Consider the following 26,934-nt stretch of genomic DNA (forward strand, 5'->3'; position numbering starts at 1 on the left):
CCGTCTGCCCCTGAGTACTGCTTTCAGATAACTGTCATAGAGATCTTGCACATCATTGTGCCCTTGTTGTGAAAACTCCTGTTTGGAGTTAGCACCAGGGCTACCTGCTAAGTCATCATCCAACAAGCCAGAAAATGACATTTGAAAGAGAGCCAACTCAACCCACTTCTAAAATCTTAGACACTGGATCCACAACCTGGGTCTTAAATTGGGTACAAAGGTAGGATCCAAACCATCCCAGTTGCTTACAGTTCCAAAATCATCTTTACCAAGGAGTGCTCTGTAGAATATTCTAATGATTGCACCATGAACAGTGCTGGTGTTTGCATCATACCCATTCTCCCACAGATGGTGACTTCACCTGAAGTCTGCACCTTCTGCTGGATGAGTTTAGGGTCTAGAGCCTAGAAATTTCCCAGCCTGCTGAGAGAGGGAAGAAGAGTATATAGCCCTGAAGGAGAAGTTCTCGAATACGATGCCCAGGATAAGGAACACCCAGAGGAAGCAAACTACCAAAAGGGAGCAAAGCCTAGAGCAACCAATGTTATAAAGGGGTATCTCTCAGTCCACGAGTGGCTCCTGCTGTGAACTGCGCTAAGACTTTTAAATATCAAACATCATTGTGTCATTCTCCATCCTGAGTCTGCCAGAGAGACAGGCACTGCTGATGCCATAGATCCCGTCTTTTGTCGATGCGGAAGTCCTCATCAGTCCAGATGCCTCACTGCCAAAGAATCTCATACACTGACTGGCCCTGATAATACAATGGAGAACTTGCATACATGCAGTAGCACTTTAAAGCTAGCTCTTAAGTGCAGCTATGGCTGCCAACTCGTTCAATGGCTGTCATTCATTTTTAGTCAACAACTCACGGTTTTCTGGGACGTGTAGTTCAGTTTTCTCAAAACAAAAAGCAGGTGGCGGAAGGTGAGATGCAGCCAATCGAAAGCTACGTCTAGGAAATAAAAGCCGAGACAACAGGGGGACTGTTGTCAGATTTAATCGGACAACGAGATAACAAGCTCGCAACAAAAAAAATCTGTTTCCACAGGTTATTAAAAGAAAAACATAACTTGGGAAAGTGCCAAACTCACCGTTTTATCTTTTCGACCAAAATAGAGCGCTTTTCCGCCCTTCCAACTTCCTAGGGAAAACAGTAATAAGGGCAGGGCTTTTCCTCGTGTCCCCCTGTTTCTTGTTAATTTGACAACAATATATTTGTTTCACTTCTAGATTCGGCAGTTTGTGTGTCTTGTCGCAGTAACACACACGTGCTTTGTTGATTTTTCATCCCTACTAATTGGCTGGTCGTGGTTTGATTATTTGATTAACACAAGCTGCAGCGGAAGCATTAGTGGTTCGTGGACGCTTCTGTGTGAAACCGCGTGAGATGAAAACTTACTCGCTTTGCCTGCTCAAGTAAGTCGAGCGTTTTTTGTCAAGTAACCTTCGTGAATACTTTGCTCTCTGGTACTGATAAAAAGAAAGTGTTTTATTTGGGCGTCTACCTAATCATTTAACTAATGTTTTGTTTTGTACTTTTAAAACGCAAAGTGAATTCACCTACGTTTCTTCAAATGACCAGACAACCATATTGTTGTTGTTTTAATTTGGAACCAGGCCGTTCTGACCTTTGTCGTGGGCAAGATTGTAGCAAATTCGATCGCTAGATGTTCCCCACGTCCGCTTCAACTTGTGTTGGCCTTCCTAAAATAAAGCTAATGACGTCTTCATTCTGAGACTTAGTTCGGGGTCTCACTTTAAAAAGTTCGGGTATAGGCGCTGGAAGTAGGGGTGCTCTAGCGCCCCCCAAAATAACTACGCTGGAGTTCAGAAGGTGAAAAAACTTTACAAATATATTTCAAAATATTTCAGTAGCTAGGAAAGCACAAATGAAGTACATTTATTTTTGTAATTCCGAAGCGTGAAGGGAAAAAAACATTTAAATGGATCAACAAAAATCAAGGCACATTAGTTGGTGATGTGGAATATTTTTAGAAACCTGATTTCCATACAATATTGTTTCTGCACTACATAGTTGAATCAGTAAAACGGCAGTGGACAACTTCATTTCTGTAAATGACGGTGAGTTACCACATCATATTCTACTACACATTTGCAACAGTGTACTCCAAATTGCGTCACTGCCCATATACTGCACCTTTACCACTCTCCTACTGAATGGGTGTGGCTTATTTGACATATTTGTTCTTTGTGAAACACTTGGATTTTTCACATTCCCTATGACGTCAGTGATGTACACTGTTGAAAGCACCCCAACTCTGAAAATTGTTTCAGCACCACTGCTTGGCTATGCACATCCTGCTTCCAGAGAGTGGTTGGCTTACAATATACAAATGCTGATGGAGCACAGCTCTTCTGTTTTCTGGGTCCGTGCTTGAGTATCTTGCCCAAACCAGGTATTTCTTTGTGTTCTGATACTTGTAGATGGGGCTGGAGTTGGAGGTGTGTTAGCCAACAAATTAGGAGGCAGATCCACGTCTCTGGCTTGGCTCTAAGAGCCCACGACCGAGTCAGGCCAGAACAATTGTGTAACAGAGATACTGTAACAACATAATAGTCTTAATAATTAAAACAAATATATTTAACATATAGAGCGTTTTGCTGTAGTACGTAACATTATATAATTATTATTGTTTTTAAACATGAGTTTGGAAACACTCATGCCCCGATGATTGTCATTAATGAACTAAGAAGCAGGTCAGTTGTCAAATGCACCCTTTAAGTGGGATAGATTGTAATTATTGTATTGTAATAGTATTTATATAGCGCTTACTACCCCTGACGAGGCGTCAAATCGCTTTTTTGCGAGTAGCACGCTACTCCGGAAGCCAAAAGGAATTAGTAGTGGCTTAGTATAGGGAAATATGAGTGCAGTTTTACTATTATTAAGAGTTAATTTGAGCCGCGAATATGAGTTTTAGTTGGATTGACTGGAGTAATGGAGGGGTGAAGGAGGGAAGAATCCAGAAGTGTTAATTGGGAGTTCATGGTAATAGGATTTAGGCTTGGGATGAGTAAAGGGGGGATGGAGGAGGGAAGAGTCTGTGTAAAGGGGGAAGGAGATCATAGTAGCAGGATGAGCTAAATGAGGGAGAATTTAGTAGGGTTGTTTGGGAGATCATGGTAGTAAGTGAGGTTTTGGGTGAGTTAGATGTGGAAGAGGAGGGAAAAGCTTAGGCAGGGTTATTTAGGAGATGAAAGTAGTAGAATGGATTTGGGATGAGTTAGAGTGGGAATGGAGGATAGATTGATAGAGGCATGATATATGGTGATAGGTAGACAAAGTGTGATATAAAATGAGAGCAGGGATTCATAAGTATCTAATATAACTTATCTAGGAGTTATGCAATGACCTATCAACATGTTAAGCATAGAATAATATATATATATATATATATTTAAATCATAAGTAAATATACATTAGATAAACAGATTTAAAGAGTATGTGGCTCTTATAGTTGGGGGTAATGAATTCCATAGTTTGGCTGCTTGAACGGAGAAGGATGTACCCTCTATAGTCTTTTTCTTCTATGGTGGTGTTCTAAGGCGGGGTGCCAATCTTGAGCGAAGGTTTCTTTGTTGAATGTATTTGGTTATTTTGTTTCTGATAGAGAGTGGTCCTGTTCCATGTATAGCTTTGTGGGTGATACAGAGCAGCTTGAAGGAGCATCTTCTGGCAACGGGTAACCAGTGTAGTGCTCTCAAGGCAGGGGAGATGTGGGCTTGTGGCTTTACATGTAATAGTAGCCTGGCTGTGGAGTTCTGCATACATTGTAATTTTTTTCATAATAGAGAAGATCCATGGTAGAGGCCAATGGCGTAATCCAGTTTGGATCGTACAAGCGAGATAGTAGCTTGTACCTTGTGTGGAAATCCAAGGTGGGGGAAGATGCGTCGTAGAGCCTTCAAGGTGATGAAGCTTGTTTGTGCTAATTTGTTCACTTGGGCATTCAAAATTATGCTTGGAGAAACACTGTTAAATCAAACAGAAGGATTTGAACCACATGCGCACCCTGATCCCGCATAGTTCAAGGTGTTTTTATGTCCAATAATGAAGAAAAGATACACAGTGAAATAAAACATGTACTTATGATCAATTTGCTCAATATGGAATCCTGAATTGAGCCAATTTTTCTGGTTTCACGTTGCTGCAGTTCAACCAGTAGACTGGTATCTGTTTCTCATACATTACATCAGACTGTTATGTGGTCTTTAATTCTTACCACATGAGGTTAGAACGTGTGTAAGAGACAGAAGCCATCTGGAAGCTTGGCTTGTTTTGTACGCAAGTGTCCAAACTGACCTCTATCTCAGCCAGGCATGTGGCCCGAGCCTTCCCTTGCTCTCACTCCATTAGCTTGAGTGGAAACCAGAGGTGCCTCAAAAAAACTGTTGAAACCAGCCCCACCCTGCTGGATGCCACATCAGGCTTGCATGGGTGTGCCATAGTAGTCCATCCAGTTCTGAAAAATGTTTCATAGGCTGCAGCATACCTGGAAAATGTCAGATTAGTAGTTGATGTATAAATTCAAAATTAAAAGTACCAGAATGTTAAAGAGTAAATCCGGACTGAATGAATCACTCACACCAAGAACTGGGAATATTGAGTACATTGAAATTAACCTTCATAACAGGTGATTCTGTCACTGGGACACCAAGTTCCCATTCCTAGACTTTGATTTTACATCTCGTTATCATCAGGTTTGTTACTCTAACTAAAGCAAACGACCTCACCTCCCAGAATGCACTGATATGTGAAAGTCAAATCCATGAATATCACTGATGTCCTAGTGACATGAGCCATCTGGTCACCCTATGGACCAGCTGGCAGCCCTAATTCCAATTTTTCACATTTGTGACACTGACAGACACAATTCTGGAATGTGAGAAAACTGGTCTTTGCATCACTGCACTTGTAGCTTTGTTTTTTTCCATTATAGGTGTGTGTTCTACAAACTCAGCATGCAAAGCGGTGCTATATGAAACGGCAGGAATAGCTGTTCATGTCTTGTATGTTTTTAGTATAATTCTGTTTTTTGCGACATAACTTTCTAATATTTTTGTTGCAGATTTTTACTTTATTGCACAAATGCATTGTCATATGAGGTAAAATTTACAGATCGCAAACATCTAATGTGTAAAAATGTAAGGGTGTTGGTTTGCTCCTTTTAAGGTTAGTTATCTCAAGTGATCCCATGTCTATTGGAAAGATTCTGCCCACTATGCTGGTTTGTCAAATCATTCCTCTCAGGGTAGATATTTGAATTCTTGTGGATTCAAGAAGGTTGGGCACTTTTTTCTATGGGGTAAATGTATTACATGGCAGGAGATCTGCACCCGGTGTGGCGATCACTGTAAGCAATTTTATCTAGGCTATCCACAGACTGTCCGTTTTTTGAGGTCCCATTACCAGGAAGCTAGCCAGGATATTCATCCAGCCTAGTGCAGGCTTTTCAGGTCTAAACTTTTGGGTATTGACAATTGGTACGGGCTACTATGCAATCAAAGAGCACAGCAGCATCTAACTAACTTTCTGGAAAAAACTTAGGTAGCTACACAGTGTCGCCTCCCAGAGGATGACTGGCAGACTTTATCGCTTGTGGGCCATAAGACATTTAAGGGTGGCAACTTTTAAAAGGATGTAGTTTTTATGCCGATGGATGGTCTATTCTACTACAGCAGCCTTCATACAATGTTCCCCTTCATTGAGGATTTCTGCTTTGCGTGTAAGCAGAAGCACACAGGGGCTTGGCTTCATATTTTTTATTTTTGTCACATGTTAGTGGGCTTCTGCCAGCATCTCTTTTCTGCTTTGAGTCAGGCCTTTGGCATCAGAATAGACTTGGAACTTGGAACTCTAGCTCTAGTGCTTCTTGGCACATGGATGGGTGCTTATGTGTGATAGCACTAAGTTAACAGGGTCCTAGGAGCATGAGCCCTTGTAGGGGTAAGCGAGGATAGGGCAGACAAGATGTGAAAGGATATGATTCCATGGCAATTGGTCCTTTTTAGGTCACAGCTTTCCACACAAGTTAGCTGTCTGGTTTGCTAAAGACATCTTGGGGACTTTAACAAAGTTGACCTAGGAATGCATTCCGTCCATTGATTACCATTGGCTTTGTGGTTTGTAACTCATATTTTCTGGTTTACTATTTTCTGGCTTTATTTGCTTTAGGCTCTCCAGGTTCAGGTCATCCCTCCTGTTGCCCTATCTGTGTTTACTGTGTTCTTCCACTAACTCCTTTTCTGTAAACAGGCCTCTACATTTTGTACTTATCTTGTCACATTTGCTGTGCATTCAAAGAACGAGGTCAAATGTCAGGCGCTGTCTTCTGAGAGTGCTTGTTTACTTTCCTTTCTCTGACTTCAAAGTGAGAGTACTTATGTAACTATGGGCCAGATGTGGCAAAGGGTTTTTCCCATTCTGTGTCAATGGGAAAATGTGTTCGTACATATGGCCCTATATTGCTGGATACCAGGGGTAGGTAGGAAAGAGGTGCACAATACATTTTAATGAACTGTGTAAGTATTTCAGAATGTATCAGAATTGTGAACACAAATGTTGCATATTTATTGTTATATGTGAAGTGTGTTGTAAAAAATTTAATATGATCAAAACAAATCATTACGCTAGGTGATGCTATTTCCACACATTTTCGTTTCTGCATTGTGTGGTTTATTAGTAAATCTGTGTTTCTGTGTAAATGTAGTGGTCATTTCAATTGACAATGTGTTGTCTGTAATGGCAGGGCGCTACCATACCATGCATACTCCGCTCTGCTGTACTGTACTCTGCACCACTTCATGTTGAACCACTGCACTCAATGTCACTTCAAGCTTGCACCTCTCTAGTCTACCTTTCTGCTCCATGCCAATGTACTTTGTCACTCTACACCACTGCACTCTTTGCCAATACACTTAACTCTAACATCCAACTATATGTTCCTGCACCCTGCCAATCCACTGTATGCCACTCTAATCTATGCTGCCCTACTGCACTCTCACTGCACTCCACACTCATTTTCTCTGCCATTACACTCAACGCCAATCTACACAACTGCACTCTACCCTGCAGCACTCCACTCTGTGCCACTTCACTCTACAACAATCTACTCTGTGCCACTCCTCACTGCCACTCCACGCCACTTTACTCTTAATCACTTTAGTCTATGCCACTGTACTCTACACAATTGCACTAATGCCTTTGCACTCTACTCTGCATCAATGTACTCTACGTCACTGCTCTCTACTTCACACCACTGCTGTTTGACACTCTACTCCGTAACACTTCACTCTCTGCCATTCTACTCTGCTCCACTCTACTCCACTCTATGGCACTATACTCTACTGTGCACCACTTTACGCTACTCTATTCTGCACCACCGCACTCTATGCCACCCAACTCTGCACTCTGCCACTTGACTACGCCCGTGCACCACTCTTCTCTGCGCCACTGCACTCTATGGCACTAAACTCTACTGTGTACCACTCGAATATACACCACTGCATTCTACAATGCTACATTGTATGCTGATAAATTCAATGCCACTGCACTCTACGTCACTATACTCTGCAACACTTTATGCTAATGCACTCTACACCAGTCCACTTCACTCTGTGACTCCACACTATGCCACTCCAATATACAACTCTCTTCCACTCCACCCTACAACACTCTCCTCCACTCTTCACCATTCCACTCCGACACTCCACAAAACTCATCTGCACCACTAACTTTTAGCCATGCTGAACAGCAGCCACGCTGATGAACAACATGGCTAAAACGCATTTTGAAAGCCAATAGCTCTTGCATAGGCAAGACCTATGCAATAAAGAGGGGCAGTGGATCTAAGATGGGTTCACTCAGAGGAATGATTCTTGTTCACCAGGCAGAGAACAGGAAATGAGGTGGTTCTCTGTTAGGAGGTTTATTACATACCACAACAGAATATTTACTTCGTACAGGCTGGAGGAAGGAAGCTTCCATCATGTTTCCTCAACTATGGCTATTTGATCATTGATTTTGCAGAGTATTTCTTCATTCTCAGTCCTAGCTATTGTTTCCAGGGACCAGTCTGTTTGAGATTTCCAAAGTCTCGGTATACATGGCGATCCATAGCACTTCAGCGGTTAAGCTATCTCCTTCTATGTGTACTCCTGACGAGAGTCCTTTGTACTTTGGAGAATGATCATCTGTGTCAACAGTGGGACAGGAGTGTCCAGAGCCTGGGCTAGCGTCATGCTAATTTATGTCCAAAATTGCGCTAGGAAAGTGCAGGACGACAATATATGTACTATTTTGTCCCCCTCGTGTATGCATCTCCAACTGTTTGAGTTTATGCTCATTCGCGCCCAAAGTCGATTGTATGTTGGATAATTCCACTTGTGAAGTAATTTATAGTACCTGCATTTCAGTCCTGCTTCTGGGACCTTTAACATTGGGTGTTAAAAAAGCATTGCATCCCTCATCAGAGAATTATACCACTCGTTTACCCTGCCAGTTAAATCTAAGTGTTCTTACTGCTGGGACCGAACTTACGTTCTCAATTGCTGTACTGTAGAGACACAATGTCATTCCCTTTTAGCTAGTTCCTAACTTCAAGTATGGTTTGATACAGGATTAGGTTAGTTCGTTTGCAAGGGTGTACAAGCTTGGCCTGTTGCTTTAACTGGTTGTATTTCCAGGCCTGTGCTTGGCATATGCTGTAGTTATTCTGTAAAGGGTTAAAGGTCTTCATTCACCGTTGCCCAGCAGGTAATCTGTAGTCTGCTCCATCAGTTCCATGCCTGCTTATTTTTATTTCCGCATTACCCCGCAATGGGTCTCGGAGTGAACGTGTTGGTCTATTTTAAGCATATTGTACTTGTTGCACCCTGCACAGTCTTTTGAGTACAGGAGGGGACTGGCTTGTTCATTGTGATTTCAGAGCCATTGTACATAAGGGCTAGAAAGCTCTCTCTGTGCAGTGTTTTCCTCTTTGTTTTTCAGCTACAATGGTGTGCTCTTGCATCCATTACTTACGATAATGGCATTACTCCTAGTCCTACTCCCTCGCCTTCCTTTAACCAATGAGGCTTCCTGCCTCCCCCCAGACCCTCCCTTCCCCTTTCAACCCCCCCCCCCCCAACCCCGCCACCTCCTGTACAAAAACAAGCCCAAGCAGCAACTCAGGCGGTCCGTACCGGGGGGGGGGGCGGGAGGGAACGGAAAGGAAGGTGAGGGAGTAGGACTAGGAGTAATGCTATTATCGTAATTAATGGACGCATTACCTACCGTCCCTCCCTCGCCTTCCTTTAACCAATGAGACATAGCAAGAGAAAACAGGAGACGGACACTGAGTTGCAATAAGTTTAATTACAATTCATAAAGACGATCGAGATCCTACCCCCCTATTACATCATAGAGGATAAGACACTGTGACCCAATACCGACTCCAAACTTCCCAACTCCGCTAGCCTATAATGCCGAACAAATGTTGAAGGTGAGGCCCAAGTGGTGGCCCTGCAAATTTCCACCACTGAAGCACCCTGAAGCTCAGCCGCCATACCCCTGGTAGAACGGCCTTGAATCCCCTGGGGAGGAACCAGCTCTTTCAATGAATAAGCCAACAGAATCAAGGAGCGAACCCACCGACTCAATGAAGCCGTGGAAGGCTTCTCGCCCTTCCGGGCCGGACCGAAATTTACAAAAAGAGAATCACCTTTATGGAAAGGAGCCACAACACGCAGATACTCCAACAAAGCCCTGCGCACATCCAAAGAATGTAACCGAACCTCCTCATCCGAGGAAGGATTCTGACAAAATGAAGGAAGGATGACCTCCTGGCAAGCATGGAAAGAAGTATTAACTTTCGGAACAAAAGAAGGAACCGGAACAAGCACCACCCTATCCGGAAAAACCTTACAAAAAGGAAAAGAACAGGCCAAGGCCCCCAATCCCCCTAAACGGCGGGCCGAAGTAATGGCCACCAGAAAGAAAGTCTTCAAAGAAAGATGACGCAAGTCACAGTCCCCCAGAGGTTCAAAAGGGGGAGCAGTCAATGCATTCAAAACTAAGGAAAGATCCCAGGAAGGAAAAGAACGTACTGGGCGAGGAAACAAGTTAAGAGGACCCTGAAAAAACCTAGGCATCAAATTACCCTCATCCGACAGATTACGCCAAGGACCCCTAAATGCCTGAATAGCCGCCTACTTCACCCGCAGAGAAACCACTGACAAACCCAATTGTGCACCATCCTGCAAAAATTGCATCACATAAAAAATAGAAGTGAACGTAGGATCCAACTTATGCCGGAAACACCAAGAAGAAAAAACTTTCCACTGCCTACCATAAGAAATCAAAGTGGAACGTTGCCTTAAAGCCGGTAAAGTAGAACTCAAAGCTACTGGTACCCCCAAACCCGTCAAACCCTGTCGTTCAACTTCCAAGCCGTCAAGTGCAACCTCCTCAACGACCCTTTCGAGAGGCAAAGAAACTCCAGGGGAGACGGAGGAAGAGGCCACATCCGACCGGACGCCATCAACTGCAGCAACGGAAACCAATTCGCCCTCGGCCAATGGGGCACAATCAACATAACCCTGGCTCCCAAATGACGAACTCTCAACAGAAAAGCCCGGAGCAGCTGAAATGACGGGAAAGCGTACAAAAGACCCCGAGGCCAAGGACACAACATCCCGTCCACCTCCCAAGCCTGAGGACAACGAAACCGGGAGCAGAAACAACTGAGTTTTGCATTCTCCGGAGACGCAAACACATCCATCACCGGAAGACCCCAGAGGCGAACAAGATGAAGAAACAGCGACCCCCGCAGGGAGAAAAGTTGCGAGGAAGGAATCACCCTGCTTAGAAGATCTGCCCGAACATTGATCACACCCCGAATGTAGGTGGCCCGGAGTGAAGGAACCCATTCCTGAGCCCACACAAAATTTCTTGCCAGACTGAACAAAGCCCTCGACCTGGTCCCCCCCTGTCAGTTTACATAAGCTTTGGTTACTAAGTTGTCTGTCCGAATAAGAACCGCAACTCCTTTCAGGGATACCTGGAAATGAATCGGAGCCAACAACACCGCTTTCAATTCGACGACCGATTGGCCTCCAGCGGGGACCAAAACCCCTGAATCTGCGCCGACCCCATCCAAGCACCCCAACCGGAGAGGCTGGCATCCGTCGTTATCACAACTGGGATCGGAGGAGACAAAGACACCCCTACCTGAAGATGATTGGACACCAACCACCATCCCAACTCCCTGCGTATCAACCCTGACCCCGGAATCCGAGTCAGCAGAGAACCAGACCCTGGAGCCCACCGCCTTAGGAACCAGTTCATTAGGCAAAAAAGATGGAATCGCGCCCAGGGAACCAGTAAAATCACTGATGCCAAATGACCCTGCAGACGTAACCATAGAAGCGCTCGGGGGCAGACTGCGACACGATCGCCCTCACCAGGGACTGGAGAACACATAACTGCGTTTCCGACAGTCACCAAACCTTGATGCGTCAGAAACTGAGCCTCTAGAAACACCAGATCTTGGGAAGGGACCAAATCTGACTTCCCCCAGTTGATCAAAAACCCGTGGTTTTGCGGGACCACGAGAACCCGGGCCACATGCCTCCGCAACTGGACCTGTGAGGGTGCATGGATTAGGATATCGTCCAGATAAGGATGAATAAACACCCCTTCTGAATGCAGAAGAGCCACCAGAGGGGCCAGCACCTTGGTGAAAATTCGGGGAGATGACGTGAGGTTGAAAGGCAGCACACAAAACTGATAATGCTCCAGGACTACTGCAAACCGTAGGAACCGCTGAGAAGATCTCGCCACTGGAACATGGAGGTACGCATCCTGCAGATCCAGAGATGCCAGAAAATCCCCCTGACTGACCATGGGAAATATAGTTTGAATTGACAGCATGCGGAAATGTACCGTCTTGATCCAAGCATTCACTCCTTTCAGATTGAGGACAGGCCCGAAAACCCCCTGACACCTTCTGAACCAGAAACAAGACTGAATAAGTGCCCAGACCCCTTTCTCCCACAGGAACTCAGGAAATGGCCCCCTTGAGAAGCAAGTCTCGGACCCCATTCAACAACGCCTGTCTCCGTGCCCCAACCGCAAGTAGAGGAGTGGGATGAACCCCAGAATCTGGAGGCACCATATCGAAATCTATGGCGTAACCATTGGCCACAATGTCCAGCACCCAATGATTGTTGACACTCTCCTGCCAAGCAGGAAGAAAGTACCTCAGCTGTCCCCCCCCCCCCCCCAACGTGCCCTATGCCAGGCCCACAGTGATTGTCAGGACCCCTTCTTGAACCCACCCCGGTTCGAAGCAGCAGACTTCTTAGGGGAAAAACGTGGCTGAAAGCTACGTTTCCTGAAAGAAAAAGATTTGGCATCCATCTTGGGAGAAGAACAGGAATGCTTCTTCCACCCTTTGCCAGAAGCAGAGCCACCTTTGTAAGGCAAGGCATGTTTTCTCTCCTTAAACGCCTTGGAGAGTATGGAAGGCAACTGATCACCAAACAAACTACGTCCTTCAAAAGGCAGTCTCAGGAGAGCAGACTTCTCTCCAGGATCCGCCTTCCATGATCGTAACCAGAGGGACCTACGAGCCCCAATCGAAGCCCCAGATGCTAGAGCCGAAGGACGGACCACATCCGATGATACGTCCGCCAGCTCCATGACAGCCAGAAGTTCGGAGCACTCCGCACCTTCCTGCACAGCAACCGCCAGTTTATCAAAATCCTGCACCAACGACTGTGCAGAATGAGCCGATTGGATACCTGCTCTCGGGGCCAGATTCTCTGCCGCAAAAGCCCTCTTGAGACCAGAATCCACCTTACGGTCCGTGGCATCAGTAGGCACACAATCCTCCGGATTGACTGCCGTCTTGCCAATCAGGGTTGCCAAAATGGAATCCAGACGAACAGAGGGAGGTAGTACATCCTCCCCTTCCAGTAAGTAAAGTTTCGGAAGGAATCATGGAACTTGAGCTTTATCCACATCCTTCCATTCCCTAAACACCATATCCTTCACAGGTCCCTGAAAAGGCAGGGCAAACTTAGAAGGCGTCTCATACTGAGGAAACAAGTGTGAATCAGATCCCGCAGGCTGAAACACCGGAAAACCTAAATTGTCCCGAACATGCAACATCACCTCCCACATCTCTTCTCTGGAGACATATTTCCCCCCGGAGGAAGTAGATGGAGCATCATCCTCCTCATCACCTGAAGAGGATCTCTCCGCAGTCGCAGGAGGACGGGCCGCTTTAGACCGACTAGGTCTGGCCACCCCTTCCTGGAGAGCCCGAGAAACAGCCACCTCTATCATGTCCTGCACCCCCTCTCTTGACATGAGTGGTGCAGAAGAACTACCCGCAACCTGGTGACCCCCAGGTGTAGAAATGGCAGCATTACCCTCCTCCCCCGAGGAGGAGGAAGAAGAAACAATTCTGCGCCATTTTGTAGGAACCTTCGGCATGATAACCACAAATAGAACTACCATCCACCTGAACCCAACCTCTATATAAACTAGGGAAAGGTCCTCCCACAAAAAAACAATCAGCCTTCCAGAGACGCGACCGGCCGGAGCACACCCCGAGGAGCTCCGCGCCTCGAGGAGTGCCAAATCGATGATCCCCAGGCCCCACCGTGGAGAGAAAGCAGAATGTAAGTCTAGCGTGGGCTAGACAGAAAAAAACAGGAGGTGGTGGGGTTGGGGGGGGGGGGGTTGAAAGGGGAAGGGAGGGTCTAGGGGGAGGCAGGAAGACTCATTGGTTAAAGGAAGGCGAGGGAGGGACGGGAGGTAATGTGTGTTAACATTTGGGGAAAAGAGCGAACGGGTTGGTCAAATAACAGGATTCCATTTGGCTGGGGGGGGAGGTGGGGGTGCAGGCTTCCCATGTTAGTTGTGTATAATAATGGGGCTTCATTTTCGGGTTTAGTTCATCTCTATATACATTAAGTAATGCCTGCTTCTAGATCCAAAAGTGGGGTTTTTGGACCTTTTTAAAGACAGCATTGCAAAGATGTAATTAAATCTTGGAACTAGTGAATGTTGAAATTGTCTATTAACATCATAGTAAAAATATAGAGCATACCGGTTCCGTAAGTATTAGCAGAATATTCTCTGGGTAAAGTTAAATCTTTTGGGGTTCTGCAGGACCAGCTTTGCCTTTTACGTGTGTTGTTCAAATCTTGGCAGCCTCGGGTTCAAGTGCCCGAGAGAGGAGGACCGTGTAGATTCCTGCTGTGTCCTAGCCCTGCTCAGTGTAAAGTTCTGAAAAAGTAGTCCCATTCCACATGGTAAGTAGTTTTTTCAGCATCCAGGGAAAGGAGCACCTTTTTATGCAGAATCAGCCCTGACCTGCGATAGTCATGTAGCGGTGCACGCAGATTGTCCCGTGAGTTCTTGCCGGATGCAAAGCACTGTTGGCAGTTCTGTTCTACGTCCGGCATTACTTGCCCCAAATGATTCTCGGGCTCAATTAGGAACCGTTCTACTGCATCTAGCCTGTTTTGGAAAGTAAAGATATCTGCTCTCCTTGATTTGATGTCTGGGTTTGACCTCTTCGTGTTAGACTTGATTGCCGCCACAAAAGCTATTATGAAAGCGAGTTTGTGCAATATAGAGACAGAGTCTGCCGTGCCTTTGGAGTCTGCTGGTGGTGGCCTTTTGTTCTTTCATGGGGCATTAGTCTGACTCTACTTTGCATTTAGCTAACTTGTCACCTCTCGGCCAGGACCACTGGCTGGGGAGGCACCTTGTCTTAAATGCCTGCTGACGTATGTGCCAGGTGAGCATGCAGGCCCAAATGTCACATTCTCAGTCAATTGTTCCTCTAGCGTGACTGCTCTAGAATTTAACAAAGGAGATGCTTCCTCCGATACATATCCGTAGTAGCTCAAGGGAGTGAGTGGCCTATCCTCAACAACTGTCTCAAAAACTCTATATTCCTGCAGTCAGTGGTCTGTACCCTCTGCTTCTGCAGGGGTCAAACATGTGAGATTGTTTTTGGTAGTTTGGGCGTATTCCTTATTGGAAGTCCAATTAGGCCAGCATAACAGAGTATTTGTGAGAGAGTTCGGTTGAGTATATAAGTGCTGCATTGCTTTCTATCATGGACATCATTTAGTGGTCTCCAGTTGTCGCAGCTGCGAACTCTGGCACTGTCTTTATAACCCCTGGCTTCAGGGGTGGCAAGAACACACGAGGGCTCTGAATTCCTTATTTGCTTCCTGTTTTTTTAATTATGCTAATAGAAAACAATATTCTAGTATTCACGCTCTGTAATACACAATGCAGCACGCTTAGAACCTATGGTGGCAACTGTGGTAAGTAAAAATGGATTTAAATGTCTGTTGTATGCATGCCTGCAGTTGAGGATGTTTAAGTGAGAGCGCATGCATGTATGTGAGAATGTTTCTGAGTGTGTGTGTGTGAGCGAAAGTGAATGAGAGTCAAGTGACATAGTAAGTGAAACTGAGGTCCAGATTTAGTGTTCTTTGAAGTAGGGAGTGTCTGCACCAAAGTTGCTGTGCTATCTTGTGTCAAAGTTGGGAAAGAAAAAAATAAGTACTAAGTTTAATATCTATGGCATATTTCTTCTCTCCCAGTGCGCTGGTGCACTTTTGGCAGCAAATGCATCGATATACACTTGTGTCAGAGTGCAAGGTGTGTGCATTCTCTGATGCATAAATTTTGAAATGGAAGGGGTCCCTTTTCAGTACAAAATCTCAGCTTTAAGGCAATTCCCACTTTGCATGTGTTCTGAACAATACAGCATGCATGGAAAAATGACAAGAAATTAAGAATGTTTTCTCCTTGTTACTCCTGCTTCGAGGAGGCATAATATTTTGTTACAAATTCCTGACTACCAATGTTTGTAGATAAAGATTTGTGCCCATGTCCTTAGGTGGTTGCTTGGGAACCCCAATGCACTATCCATGGAATACCCACTTGATAAAAAAAAATATAATAATAATAATAATGCACAGGAGCGTGTAGCACAACTTTGCATTACTTTGTAATACTATCCAACATAAGTCCTCAATTGTTGTGATGTTAGGTCATTAGCATACCTCCCTGGAAGTAATCAGGGACAGGGGTCATATGATGAGACTCCTTTGATGTCAATGAGTTCAAAGAGTATGTGATGTTACCTCCGCTACCCCCTAGCACTTTGGGCCTCTGGAGAGGGCATCCCTGCTCCATGTTCCAAGTCATCCCATTCACTTGCTTGTTGGACACCAACACCAAACATCATTTGGTGTTGCTTGTAAGCCTGGTGCTGGCATCTCCATCATTACAGTGATCTCTTCAATCCAGCTTTTATATGTGCAGTATATCTGTGTTCCAGCCTCTGTTGACAACAGGGTGCATCTGAACTCATGGTATGGGCTGGATACTGACCGATTATACCAGGCTGTTAGGGAAATGGGCAAAATATAGTTGTGAGGCACAGGTCTTCTTACCTGTACTCCTATTAGTGGGAAAGCCCACCAGTCTTCACCTGGACAATCTGTGCAGTTCCAAAATACATGGCTGTGTTTATGGGGGAGGTGGGCATAAAATGAAACTGTTTTGTGTCTGGTTGAATGTTTGCATGGTCAAGGAGTTTGTGCAGGACATGACTTGAGGATCAAATCAGTAATGAATAACTTTTGAGTTTTGGTTGGGTTTAGTTTCCTGCAGTGCCCCCAAAGCAGGATGAAAACTGCACCCAAGTCCAGTTATTGTACTACACTACATTTATTATCCAGAAGGAGAGCCAATTTGCCAGAAATAGGATTCTGTTTGTTGTTTTGCTCAAGACTAGGAGAAGACTTGGGACTCTTGTGAAGTCCTAATGGTGTAACCTTCCCAGGAAAATAAGGAGGATGTACAGCTTGGTGAGGAGAAAGAAGCAGTTCCCTAACCAGAAAGTCTGAAGAGAAAGGCCAAGTAGTGAGACTGGAGCATGCCACCCAAGGTCCCAAAACGATCTTGAAGCTCTGCTCTCAAAGAATGACCCAAGAGCATTTTTGTAGGGGCAATTTGGGCATAATCTGATCATCATCTGATTTCTGATCCTCTCCTCCCCAAAATCTTGTGAACTGCATGTAAACACAAATCCCCCCCCCTGTAGGCATGTCAACTTGGGGACCATGGCCCCTTGGAAATGTAAAGTTTATCCTTGGGGTGTGGGTCTGTTTTTATATTTTTTTTCTGTGGTGGGGCACGGGTTAAGCTTGTGGGGGTGACTGATTAGCAGGTTTAATGCTACTATATGGTCTGGAAATGCAGAGCTTTTGTGACTTCTTTAGGGTGGTGTCTGAGCAATTTTCCTGAAGGATTGATGGCACTTTGGTACAGTGAGTGGCAGCAGAGCTGAGTGTAATTCAGAGTTCGCGCTGGAGATTGATTACTTGAATGCATCGGTGGGTGACTGTGCATGCTTAAGACGAGACTTCTCTAGGAGTTGAAGATGTGAATAGTAGAGGTGGGTGTAATTCCATGTAGGGTAATAATGCAGAATTACCTAAGAATTCTGTGAGATTATGTGAGGAGTAATTCTGTATTTAGTGCAAAGCTACCCCCTCGCATCCAAAATGGGTTCAAGTATGCATTTTTGCGCTAAGAAATAGCACTAGATGCAGCAGGACGTGATTCGCAAGCACCCACTTGCTAATTTTGCTCTTAAGGTAGGATTTTTTTTTTTTCCCCCCAACTTACCCTTGGCATTTAGCGCTATTTTCGTATCAAAGGAGGATGCATTTTTGGGCTAAGAAATAGTGATAAATGCAGCAGAACACGATAAGTTAATGCGAGCAGCTGCTCATGCTTGATAAATGTGCTCTTATGGTAGGAGCTTCTTCCCCCAAACTACGCATGGAGGAGGATTTGCATAATTATCGGCAATTCTAAGTCAAGTAATAGCACAGAATTACCGAAATTATTGCAGTGTAATTAAAATTCCATCCAGGACTAGTGAGGCTTTACAGAGATGGCATGTCTCACGGAGCTGGATTCCGGCTGGCTCATCTCTTGAGTTGCAGGATAGAATTTTATTGTCTTGGAGTATGCAGAGAGTGAGATGGGTGCCCTAGAAGGTGGGACAGCAACATGAAATTCTTGGAGCAGCTCTGGTCCTTTATTTCTATGCCTATGAAAATAGTGTACAGTCAACCCCATATTTTTCTACCACCTTGTTTGAAGGAAAGTGGGTGTTGCATTACCAGTCACTACTGTGGGGCCACCAACCTTAGCGGTTGGGGGGAATAGACTCTATTTTGTGTGGAGTCCATCACCAATAAGGAGCATTGTTAGAACTTATTCTTGATTTCGCCACAGGAAATGACACCTATGATCAAATTAGATTTCTTCATATGGATGTCAAGGGCATAATACAGGGGTCCTTGACTCTGCTGGGTTTCTCCTTATCAGAGCTCCTCTCCCCTCACATGTAAATAAACTTGAAACCCACATCTATTGCTACAGTTTATTTCAGGAAAAAGAAAGTAGTGTTGGTTTTATACTAGTCTCCCCACCCCTCCTTCTGTTGGGGACCCCGCCCACCCTTGGCTGAGTCTCCCAGATACAACTTCTTTTGGACCCTGGTGCTAAGCAAGTGGTCTGCCTCCCTGGCAAGCTTCCTGTGGTCAGTAAGCTTGCTGTCAACTAAGTGCTGGTGCAGCTCTGGAAAACAACAACTAGACAAGTGCTTCCATGCAATCCGATTGTACAGCCCATGATAGTCTGTTACCTTGCTACCCTTCACCCAACCATCCAGTGCTCTGCAGAAAGAATTCTCTTTCTTCACCCAAGTTTGTGACCCAAGTTTGGAACTCTCCCAAAACCTGATCTGTAATTCTCTGGGGTGAGACCATACCTCCTGGTCAGGGCGTACTTCGTGGCAGGGTACCTCATCTGATCCTCTATTTCTAAGGCCAACAAGGTGCCCCTCTCCTCAACTGAAAAATACTTCCACAGGCCTGACCCCAGTCTCTCTCAGGGACCCTGTTTATCCTCAGTACCACCTCATAACCCTTGAACCACTGCTCTGTCATCACCCACAACAAATACTTGACCACATCCTTGGGTGTATGTATCTTCCCCTCAGACTGCACTGGAGAACTGCTGCCACCATCTGTGCTGGACCTGCTCTTTAGATCCAGCACCTTCAAGATCAGCTCTTGAGCTAACAACATTTTTCTCTCCTCCATGGCCATTGCCATTTTCTTCGCTTCTGCCTCTCTCTCTCCATTTGGTCAGTTCCTCTGTGGTCAGACACTTGAAAGAAACACTGTGGCCTGCACTGGAGACCCTCTCTCCAGGCAGGTCCTGGTTATCTATTACATCATCATGTATGCTCTGCACCTCCTCATCCACAGTGACATTCTCCTCTGCTGTGTGCTCCTCAGTATCTTTCGCTGCCAACCAGGCCCTCCACACCTTTTACAGCTCCTCCTTTCTGGTGGAGCTTTTGATTGGACACTTGAATTCCTTACAAAACAGCTTGTGCTGAGACGCGTAGGTATCCAAATTCTCCAACACCACATTTGTAGCAACTGTTGATGGCTCCCCGGACTGAGACATGCTTGTGGATAAGGTAAAACAAAGGTGCAAAGTTTCAAGAGGCAGAGAAATCCAAAAAGGAAAGAAAATAAAAATCCAAGAGAAAAACAGTATGTGGTTGTGTAATGGTTTGCAATAAAACAGTAGTGTACACCAATCACTGTATGTCAAGTACAAATACAAGTGGTATCCTCGCCGCTGATCACCAACTTTAGAAATGGGGTCTCTAGTTGGCAGTCAGTTTACACCCTGCCCAAGTAGGGACCCTCCCTCTAACCCAGGTAAGGGAGTCACACCCCTAAGATAACCCCTGCTCACCCCCTTGGTAGCTTGGCACAAGCAGTCCGGCTTATCTCAGAGGCAATGTATAAATATTTGTACAAACACATACATTAACACAATGAAAACAAAAGTATTTCACAGCAGTTTAGAAAAATAGCCAATAACTATCTGAATAAAACCAGACTAAAACAACAAAAATCCAACATACATAGAAAGAGATCAAATTTCAAAGTAATAAAGTCAATCTATAAGATTCGATGAAGGTAGTTCTAGCACAAAGTACCTGGTATACATCAAAAATAAAGCCGCAGGGGTGACTGTGCATCACAAAAGCAAACAAGGTGTTGATTCCTTACTCACCTGTGAGGCTGTACGCCGATTCTTTATCTGCCGGATAACTGATGCGTGGATTCTTTCCTCACGTCGGTTTCCGGACAAGCAAACTCAGTTCCTTGCACTGATGTTGAAGATTTGATGCCCAGGGACGATGTGTGGAAAATCCCGACACACGGCAACGATGAATCCGTGCAGAAGCAGGTGATGTGTTGATTTCAATGAGGCTGTGTGCGGTGTGTGTGTGTGTGTGTGTGTGTGTGTGTGTGTGTATGTGTATGTGTATATATATATATATATATATATATATATATATATATATATTATTATTATATATATATGTATATATATATATTTTTATTATTATTTTTATTTTTTCCCCAGCTGCGGTGCAGGCGATGCATCATTATTTTTATTATTATTATTTTTTTTTTTTTTCCTGCTGCTCGGTTCCGCTGTGTGTGGTTTCTCTCTCAGGTTTTACCAGCTTCTCCTTCCAAGGTCCCAGGGACTGGATGTGGCACCACTTGGCAAGTCGAGAGTCTCCGCAAGAGAGCTCGGCTGCTGGTGGATGAAATCTTTGTCCCTGAGACTTCTTAACAGGAGGAATGCTCAGTTCAAGCCCTTTGGAGAACCTTGGAAAGCAGGATGTAGAAAGCAAAGTACAGTCCTTTCACTCCCCGGCAGAAGTAGCAGCAACCGGCCAGCACAGCAAAGCAACATGCAGAGTGGCAGGTCCTACTCAAGCATCCAGCCTTTCTCCCTGGCAGAATGTCCTCAGTCCAGAAGTGTTCTGAAGCTGTGGGACCAGCAGTTCAATACTTATTCTAATTTCTCCCTTTGAAGTAGGTAAGCTTCAAAAGAAAGTCTTGTAGTGCACAAGACCCTGCCTCTCCCTGTCCTGGCCCCAAACACACTCTAGGGGGTTTGAGACTGCTTTGTTTAAGGACAGGCACAGCCCTATTTAGGTGCAAGTGTCAGGTCTTCCTGGGCTAGAGTGGAGGAAGGAACTATCTGGATATGCAGGACACACTTCTGCTCCCTTTGTGTTAGTACCTAGAGTGAATTCACAAACAACCCAACTGTCAGTCTGACCCAGAAGTGTAGTCCGCAGTCAGGCAGAGAATGGTTAAGGAAGAAAATGCCCACTTTCTAAAAGTGGCATTTTAAAACAGACAATCTAAAAACCAAGGGGGGTGGGGGGAGAGCTGACAGTTCCACTCTGTGGAATTCCGTGGAGTTGGTTAATAACTCCGTGGAATTCCTCAGAGGCAGTTCTATGAGCTGCGAAGGGAACCTGAATGTGCCCGATCTCAGAAGCACTAAACAGGATTAGGCCGAGTTAGGGCACTGACTGCACATGGGAAGGCCGGAGCACAAGAGGCCGTAGGTTTGTCACATAGAAAAAAAAAAAAAGAGGACTTACCTGGGTCGTCGTTCCCAGGGGGGCCATCATTGCCAGCGGCCTGGTTGGCTCTCTGCCTTCTGGCCCAATTACGGCTACACAGCGCAAGCGCTGACTGCACTTGCGCTGTATGGCCCATAAGTGGGCTGCAGTGCCCACACGGTGAGCTCCGCTGGCAAGGCTAGCAGAGTTTTTGGCCGAACTCCGCGCTCCAAGCTAAGTGCCAAATACTCTGTTAGCACTGCCGGCGAAGCAGAGCTCACCGCCCACCCCTACTAAAAACCAACTTTACCAAAGGATGTATTTTTAAATTGAGTTCAGAGACCCCAAACTCCATATCTATATCTGGTCCCTATGGTCAATTACACTTAAAAGATATTTCAAGGCAATCCCCATGTTAACCCATGGGAGAGATAGGCCTTGCAATAGTTAAAACTGAATTTGGCAGTATTTCACCATCGGGACCTGTGAAACACACTAGTACATGTCCAACCTTTTAAATACACTGCACCTTGCCCAGGGGGCTAACTTGGGCCTACCTTAGGTGTGGCTTACATATAGTAAAAGGGAAGGTTTGGGCCTGTCAAGTGTGTACACTTGCCAGGTCGAACTGGAAGTTTAAAACTGTACAGACACATTGCAGTGACCGGTCTGAGACATGTTTACAGGGCTACTCATGTGAGTGGCACAATCAGTGCTGTAGGCCCACTAGTAACTTTAGATTTAGAGGCTCAATGACACCTCTATAGCACTCTACTAGGGACTTGCTAGTAAATCAAATATACCAATTATGGAGAAAACAATCACCAACCCAATTTAGAAAGAGAGAACTTTAGCACTGCGGAGAAGTGATAAAGTGCCAAGAGTGCCAAAGCCAGCAAAAACAAAGTTCAGCACATGATTATAACAGGAGGTCAGAAGCCAAAAAGACATGGGAAACCACGCCAAGAGCTGATGAGTCTAACAATGCTGCTAAATTATTTGCTGCGTTTTTGCTGCACAATTGAAACCAATGCAATGAATTACTAATATCTAACCAGTATTTTCTGTTTCACCCACGACTTAGTTATGTAGGGTAATTGCACAAGCGTGAGTGAGGGTCGGTGTAACTTGTGGTACAGTTGGAGTTTGTGAGGCCTCATGAAAGTAGGACGTGGGAAATAAGTGGGTTATGGGCTTGATGGGGGCTCCAAAGCTATTGTTATAACACTAAGGGAAATAAATCGAAGTGAGGAAGTAGCTAATTGATAATGAAAAATGTTAGACCTGATTAAAGTTGATGTGAAATACTGAAGAATGTCCATGCATTGATGTCAAACTAAGATATATTTTTTAAAATCCAGTTGAGGGAGCCATAGCCCGCATTTTAAGCAAAGTGAAAATACATGGGAGTAACCAAAGGCTGCGTAGGAAAAATAGGTAGTCGAACAGGAATACAATTAAAATTGATTATTCAAATTAAATAACATCTGTGATGGAAAATGTATCTCTCGTGTTTATTTGACATGGTTTGAACGCGGGAAGTGATTTCCGATTCTATTACTGAGTTTAATTAAGATGCGTTATTTGTATTGCATATAAAAGTGGATGGCAAAGCAAGTCTAAGCAGTAAGCTGGACCTTGATGGCGGTGGCATTAATGAGTATGAACTAACAAGTATTGCACAGCTGCCCTGTCATCCTGTGGCTCATGCGATGAAGTCAGCAAGTGAACATGCAGTGAATAGTATACTGCACTAAAGGACTTACTGCTCTTTGTACTCCATTACAAATATTTATCACTAACGGCCTAATTAGGAGTCTGGCGGTTAGACTGCCGGAACTCCAATAAGGCGGTGGGGATGCAGCCACTAAGACTGCGGTCTCCCCACTTCGTATTACGATGTTTCCGCTGGGCTGACCGGTAGAAACAGTGCAGCACCCTTTGAATGAGCACTGTCTACCATGGCAGACAGTGCGCATTTAGAGTGTGCTGACTGGGGCCCACAACTCCGCCTTTCGGAAAGTAAAGTTGTGATCAGCACGTCGGTGCTGAACTCGACATGATGTTGCTGGCCATGACTTTCACCGCTGCCAACCCGTCGGGATCTCTCATCCTGGTGGTGTTGTGGCTGTTCAACCACCAGCATCGTAATCTGGTGGTTGGACCACCAAGGATGCTGTGGTCGGACCACCACAGCGAGTACGGCGGTCCTATGGACCTTTGTACTCATAAACGGGCCCTAAGACTCAAGAAACTTAGACAAGTCCAGGCCTGTGCATAACTTGTTATTTTTCCCATGTTGGAGCATAAAATCTTTTTTGCTTGAACCAGGCCCCCACTTGCAAAAATCACACACAAATGTGCTATGCAAAATTGTGATATTTAAGCACATTGCTTGACGCTAAATTTCGGCATTGCACAGTATTCCACTTTTGTGGTGAACTTGAATAATGTTAGTGTTTTAGAGTGGCTGGGCCGCAGGGATTGGAGTCCTCAAGGCTGAAAACGGCCGGAGGGTGTGGCCCTCTCAAAACACATAAATGCATGGGTTAGCCTTGGGGGTGGGGGGCAGAGAGTTGTACCTAGGGCTGAAATTGGCTTGGGAGGGGGGCCAGTTGTCAATAAAATAGCTGTGTCCCATGGGGTTGGCGGTTCCTGGGGCCTTAAGTGCCCTAGGCAGTATGGTCACGTGCATCCCCGCCCCTAATTTTTATAAAACAAATTGGCCCCGGGACCTGCCTACCCATTGAGCAAATTACAAAAACAAGCTTGAGAGCCTGCAATTCTTCTTTTGAATTTGTTTTTGTTCTTTGTTTTATTTTTGCAGTGGATTTGTGGATTCTTTGCAAATTTGTGGCAAGTTTTCCTGGTTGAAGTGTTGTCAGCCAATTAGATCTTGTGGTGCTTTTTTTTTTTTTTTTTTTTTGACCAGTCCTAGCCATCACATTACAATATGCCTTTTAAAACCAAATCATGACATGAGTTAAAGTGACTAACCTTTATCAAATGACATCAAGAATAATAAAAGATAGCTATGAATCATAGATGAGAAGGAGCATGTGCAAAGTGCTAGTGCACTGAGCTTAAGAGCTCTAATTGGGACCTACAATTAAAAAAAAGAAGAAAAAAGTGCTATTGCATAAAATACATTGATCTATTTTGTGCTGGAATTTTTTACAACCTAGATCGATTGTGTTTATCAATCAGTGTACAAATAGCTAAGATCTAGACAGTAATGAGTACAAATAGAAGAGACAAAAAAAAACTTACATAAAAGTGCTAGTGATTTATGCTTTCGAAGTGCAAAGAGGACAATATAATACTTTCACTCTTAATGAAATGAGAATGAGGAAGGATAAAGCGCTAGTGCTTTATATTTGTTATGGTTCACTATTGCCCATTATGCTCCTCTTAAGCTCCATGATTAAAACTCATCCTACTCCTGTTCAAGAGGTATGAGTCGCTGGCAAACAGCTGTAAACCTCTTAATGCTCCCAACTCTCTTCACATATTCTTCTTCAAAATGTTTATTCCTCAGCATTTTCACCCACCACGCCTGAAGCTTTGGGACTTGCTGTGTCCTCCAATTTTGCAATATCAAAGAATGAGCTATTGTAAATTCAACTGAAATAAAATACTGTTCAGTTTCATGCATTTTAATGGTCTACATAGATGTCCCAAATAAGTCAACACTTGCCCCTGCTTCCAATTTTGAATGCAAAGCCCTATTAAGAGATGCAAATATTTCCTCCCAGAAATAAGTGTTTTGGGCATGCATAAAATGTGTAGCCAATCCCCGCTTCCTTCCTGTTGGCAGCGAAAGCACTGATCCAGTACTGATGGAAACATTTTGAGGAGTGTAGTACACCATCCAGTGGGACAGAAAGTACATCCTTTTGTAATTTTCTGTCCTAAGGGATTTATGTCCAAGCTCAGTGATTAGCTGCCAGTCCCCCTCAACCTCCATTGAGTTCTCTCATAAATTGTTTCCAGGAAATCTGCTGTCAATCCCTGAGCCTAACACTTGCGAAGCAGCCTGAACCATTTACCAATTCCTGTAAGCTTACTGCTAGCTAATGCACACCAGACAAGTGGTTTTCTTGAGTCTCTTGCTGTATATTGATAGAAAGGAAATGGATTGTCTGCCCAAAGCTGACTACACTGAACCTTATACTGCGACAGTAGCTAAAAAGGCTATAATCCTACTACTTAACTCCTGAATAAACTTATAACAAGTTTTCTTGGATGATTTTGCAGTTTTAATGAAAACTGGGAGACTTATTACAGATTCCTGAATCCTCTCTCTCACAATAAACACTTCTAACACCTCTGTCATCAATTAATTGTGCCAAGATATCAAGCAATGCTGCCTGATGATAGGTCTGAAAATGGGGGAGTGCTAGCCCCTCCTCTACTTTGTGTCTTATCAAGCTGCCATATTGGTTACTTCACTTGGGTTTTTATTGGTACACTGCTAAAAAGAAAAAGTGGTAAAATGGACATTTTGACAATAGACCCTCCCTATCAATGTTAACGGAAAAACCAACCATGTTTCTAACAAGGCTTTAACTTTTCTTAACATGATTGTATAGTTTAGTTGAAATAGCTGGCCATAGTTTTAGCTGGCCATAGTTGTTTTTTACAATGAATATCCCTAAATAACGAATTGGTCGTTGTGAACTAGCCTGAAGTTTAAAAAAAGAAAATGGGAAGATCGCTAGTGGATGCTTTGAACCTCCGTTTTGCTTTGATTTTGAATCCACCAATATTAGTAGATTCTTCAATCAGATAGAACATCCCTTGTATATTTGTCTCATCTGGCTTTTAATATAGAATATTATCATCCATGGGTACCTTTATCTTGGGCATACTTGGTTCGACTGATCCCTTTCGTGCTACAGATCTTTATGGCCAATGGTTCAATAAAGAGTGCAAATAAAATGGGGGTAGGAGGACACCTTTGACAAGAGACTCTCTAGTTACAGGCTCTCTGATAATCAAGAGTTGATGACTATTTCGGCCTGTGCCGCTTGATATAAATTCCTACTTATCCTTGTAAATTTGGTGGGAAATCCAAATTGACTCGAGCTATAAAACAAGGCATCCCAGTTGACTAAATCAAATGCCTTCTCGGAGTCCATCATTATTGTTGCTGCTGCGACTTCTTTGTGAGATAAATAGTCAATTGCTATTAATCTACCGGCTACAAATCCACTCTGATCAGTGTGTAGTAATACTTGGGCAGCCAGGGTAATCTGCTTGGCCCAAACCTTTGTCATCAATTTGTAATCTGCATTAAGGAAACCTATCAGGCGGTATGAACTGACATTAGTTGGGCATTTGTCTTTTTTTC

The 26,934-nt window shown here is 44.4% G+C and overlaps 1 protein-coding gene across 1 annotated transcript in view; it reads left to right on the forward strand.

The window, feature by feature from the left end:
- The first annotated feature begins 1,022 nt into the window (after positions 1-1,022).
- Positions 1,023-26,934, forward strand: part of LOC138284704 (gap junction alpha-4 protein-like) — a 71,102-nt gene continuing 45,190 nt past the window's right edge. Inside the window, exon 1 of the mRNA XM_069223785.1 lies at positions 1,023-1,419. The gene's annotated coding sequence lies outside the window, so the exon portion shown is untranslated. The remainder of the gene's footprint in view (positions 1,420-26,934) is intronic.

The sequence above is a fragment of the Pleurodeles waltl genome, chromosome 3_1 (assembly GCF_031143425.1).
Source record: "Pleurodeles waltl isolate 20211129_DDA chromosome 3_1, aPleWal1.hap1.20221129, whole genome shotgun sequence".
NCBI lineage: Eukaryota > Metazoa > Chordata > Amphibia > Caudata > Salamandridae > Pleurodeles > Pleurodeles waltl.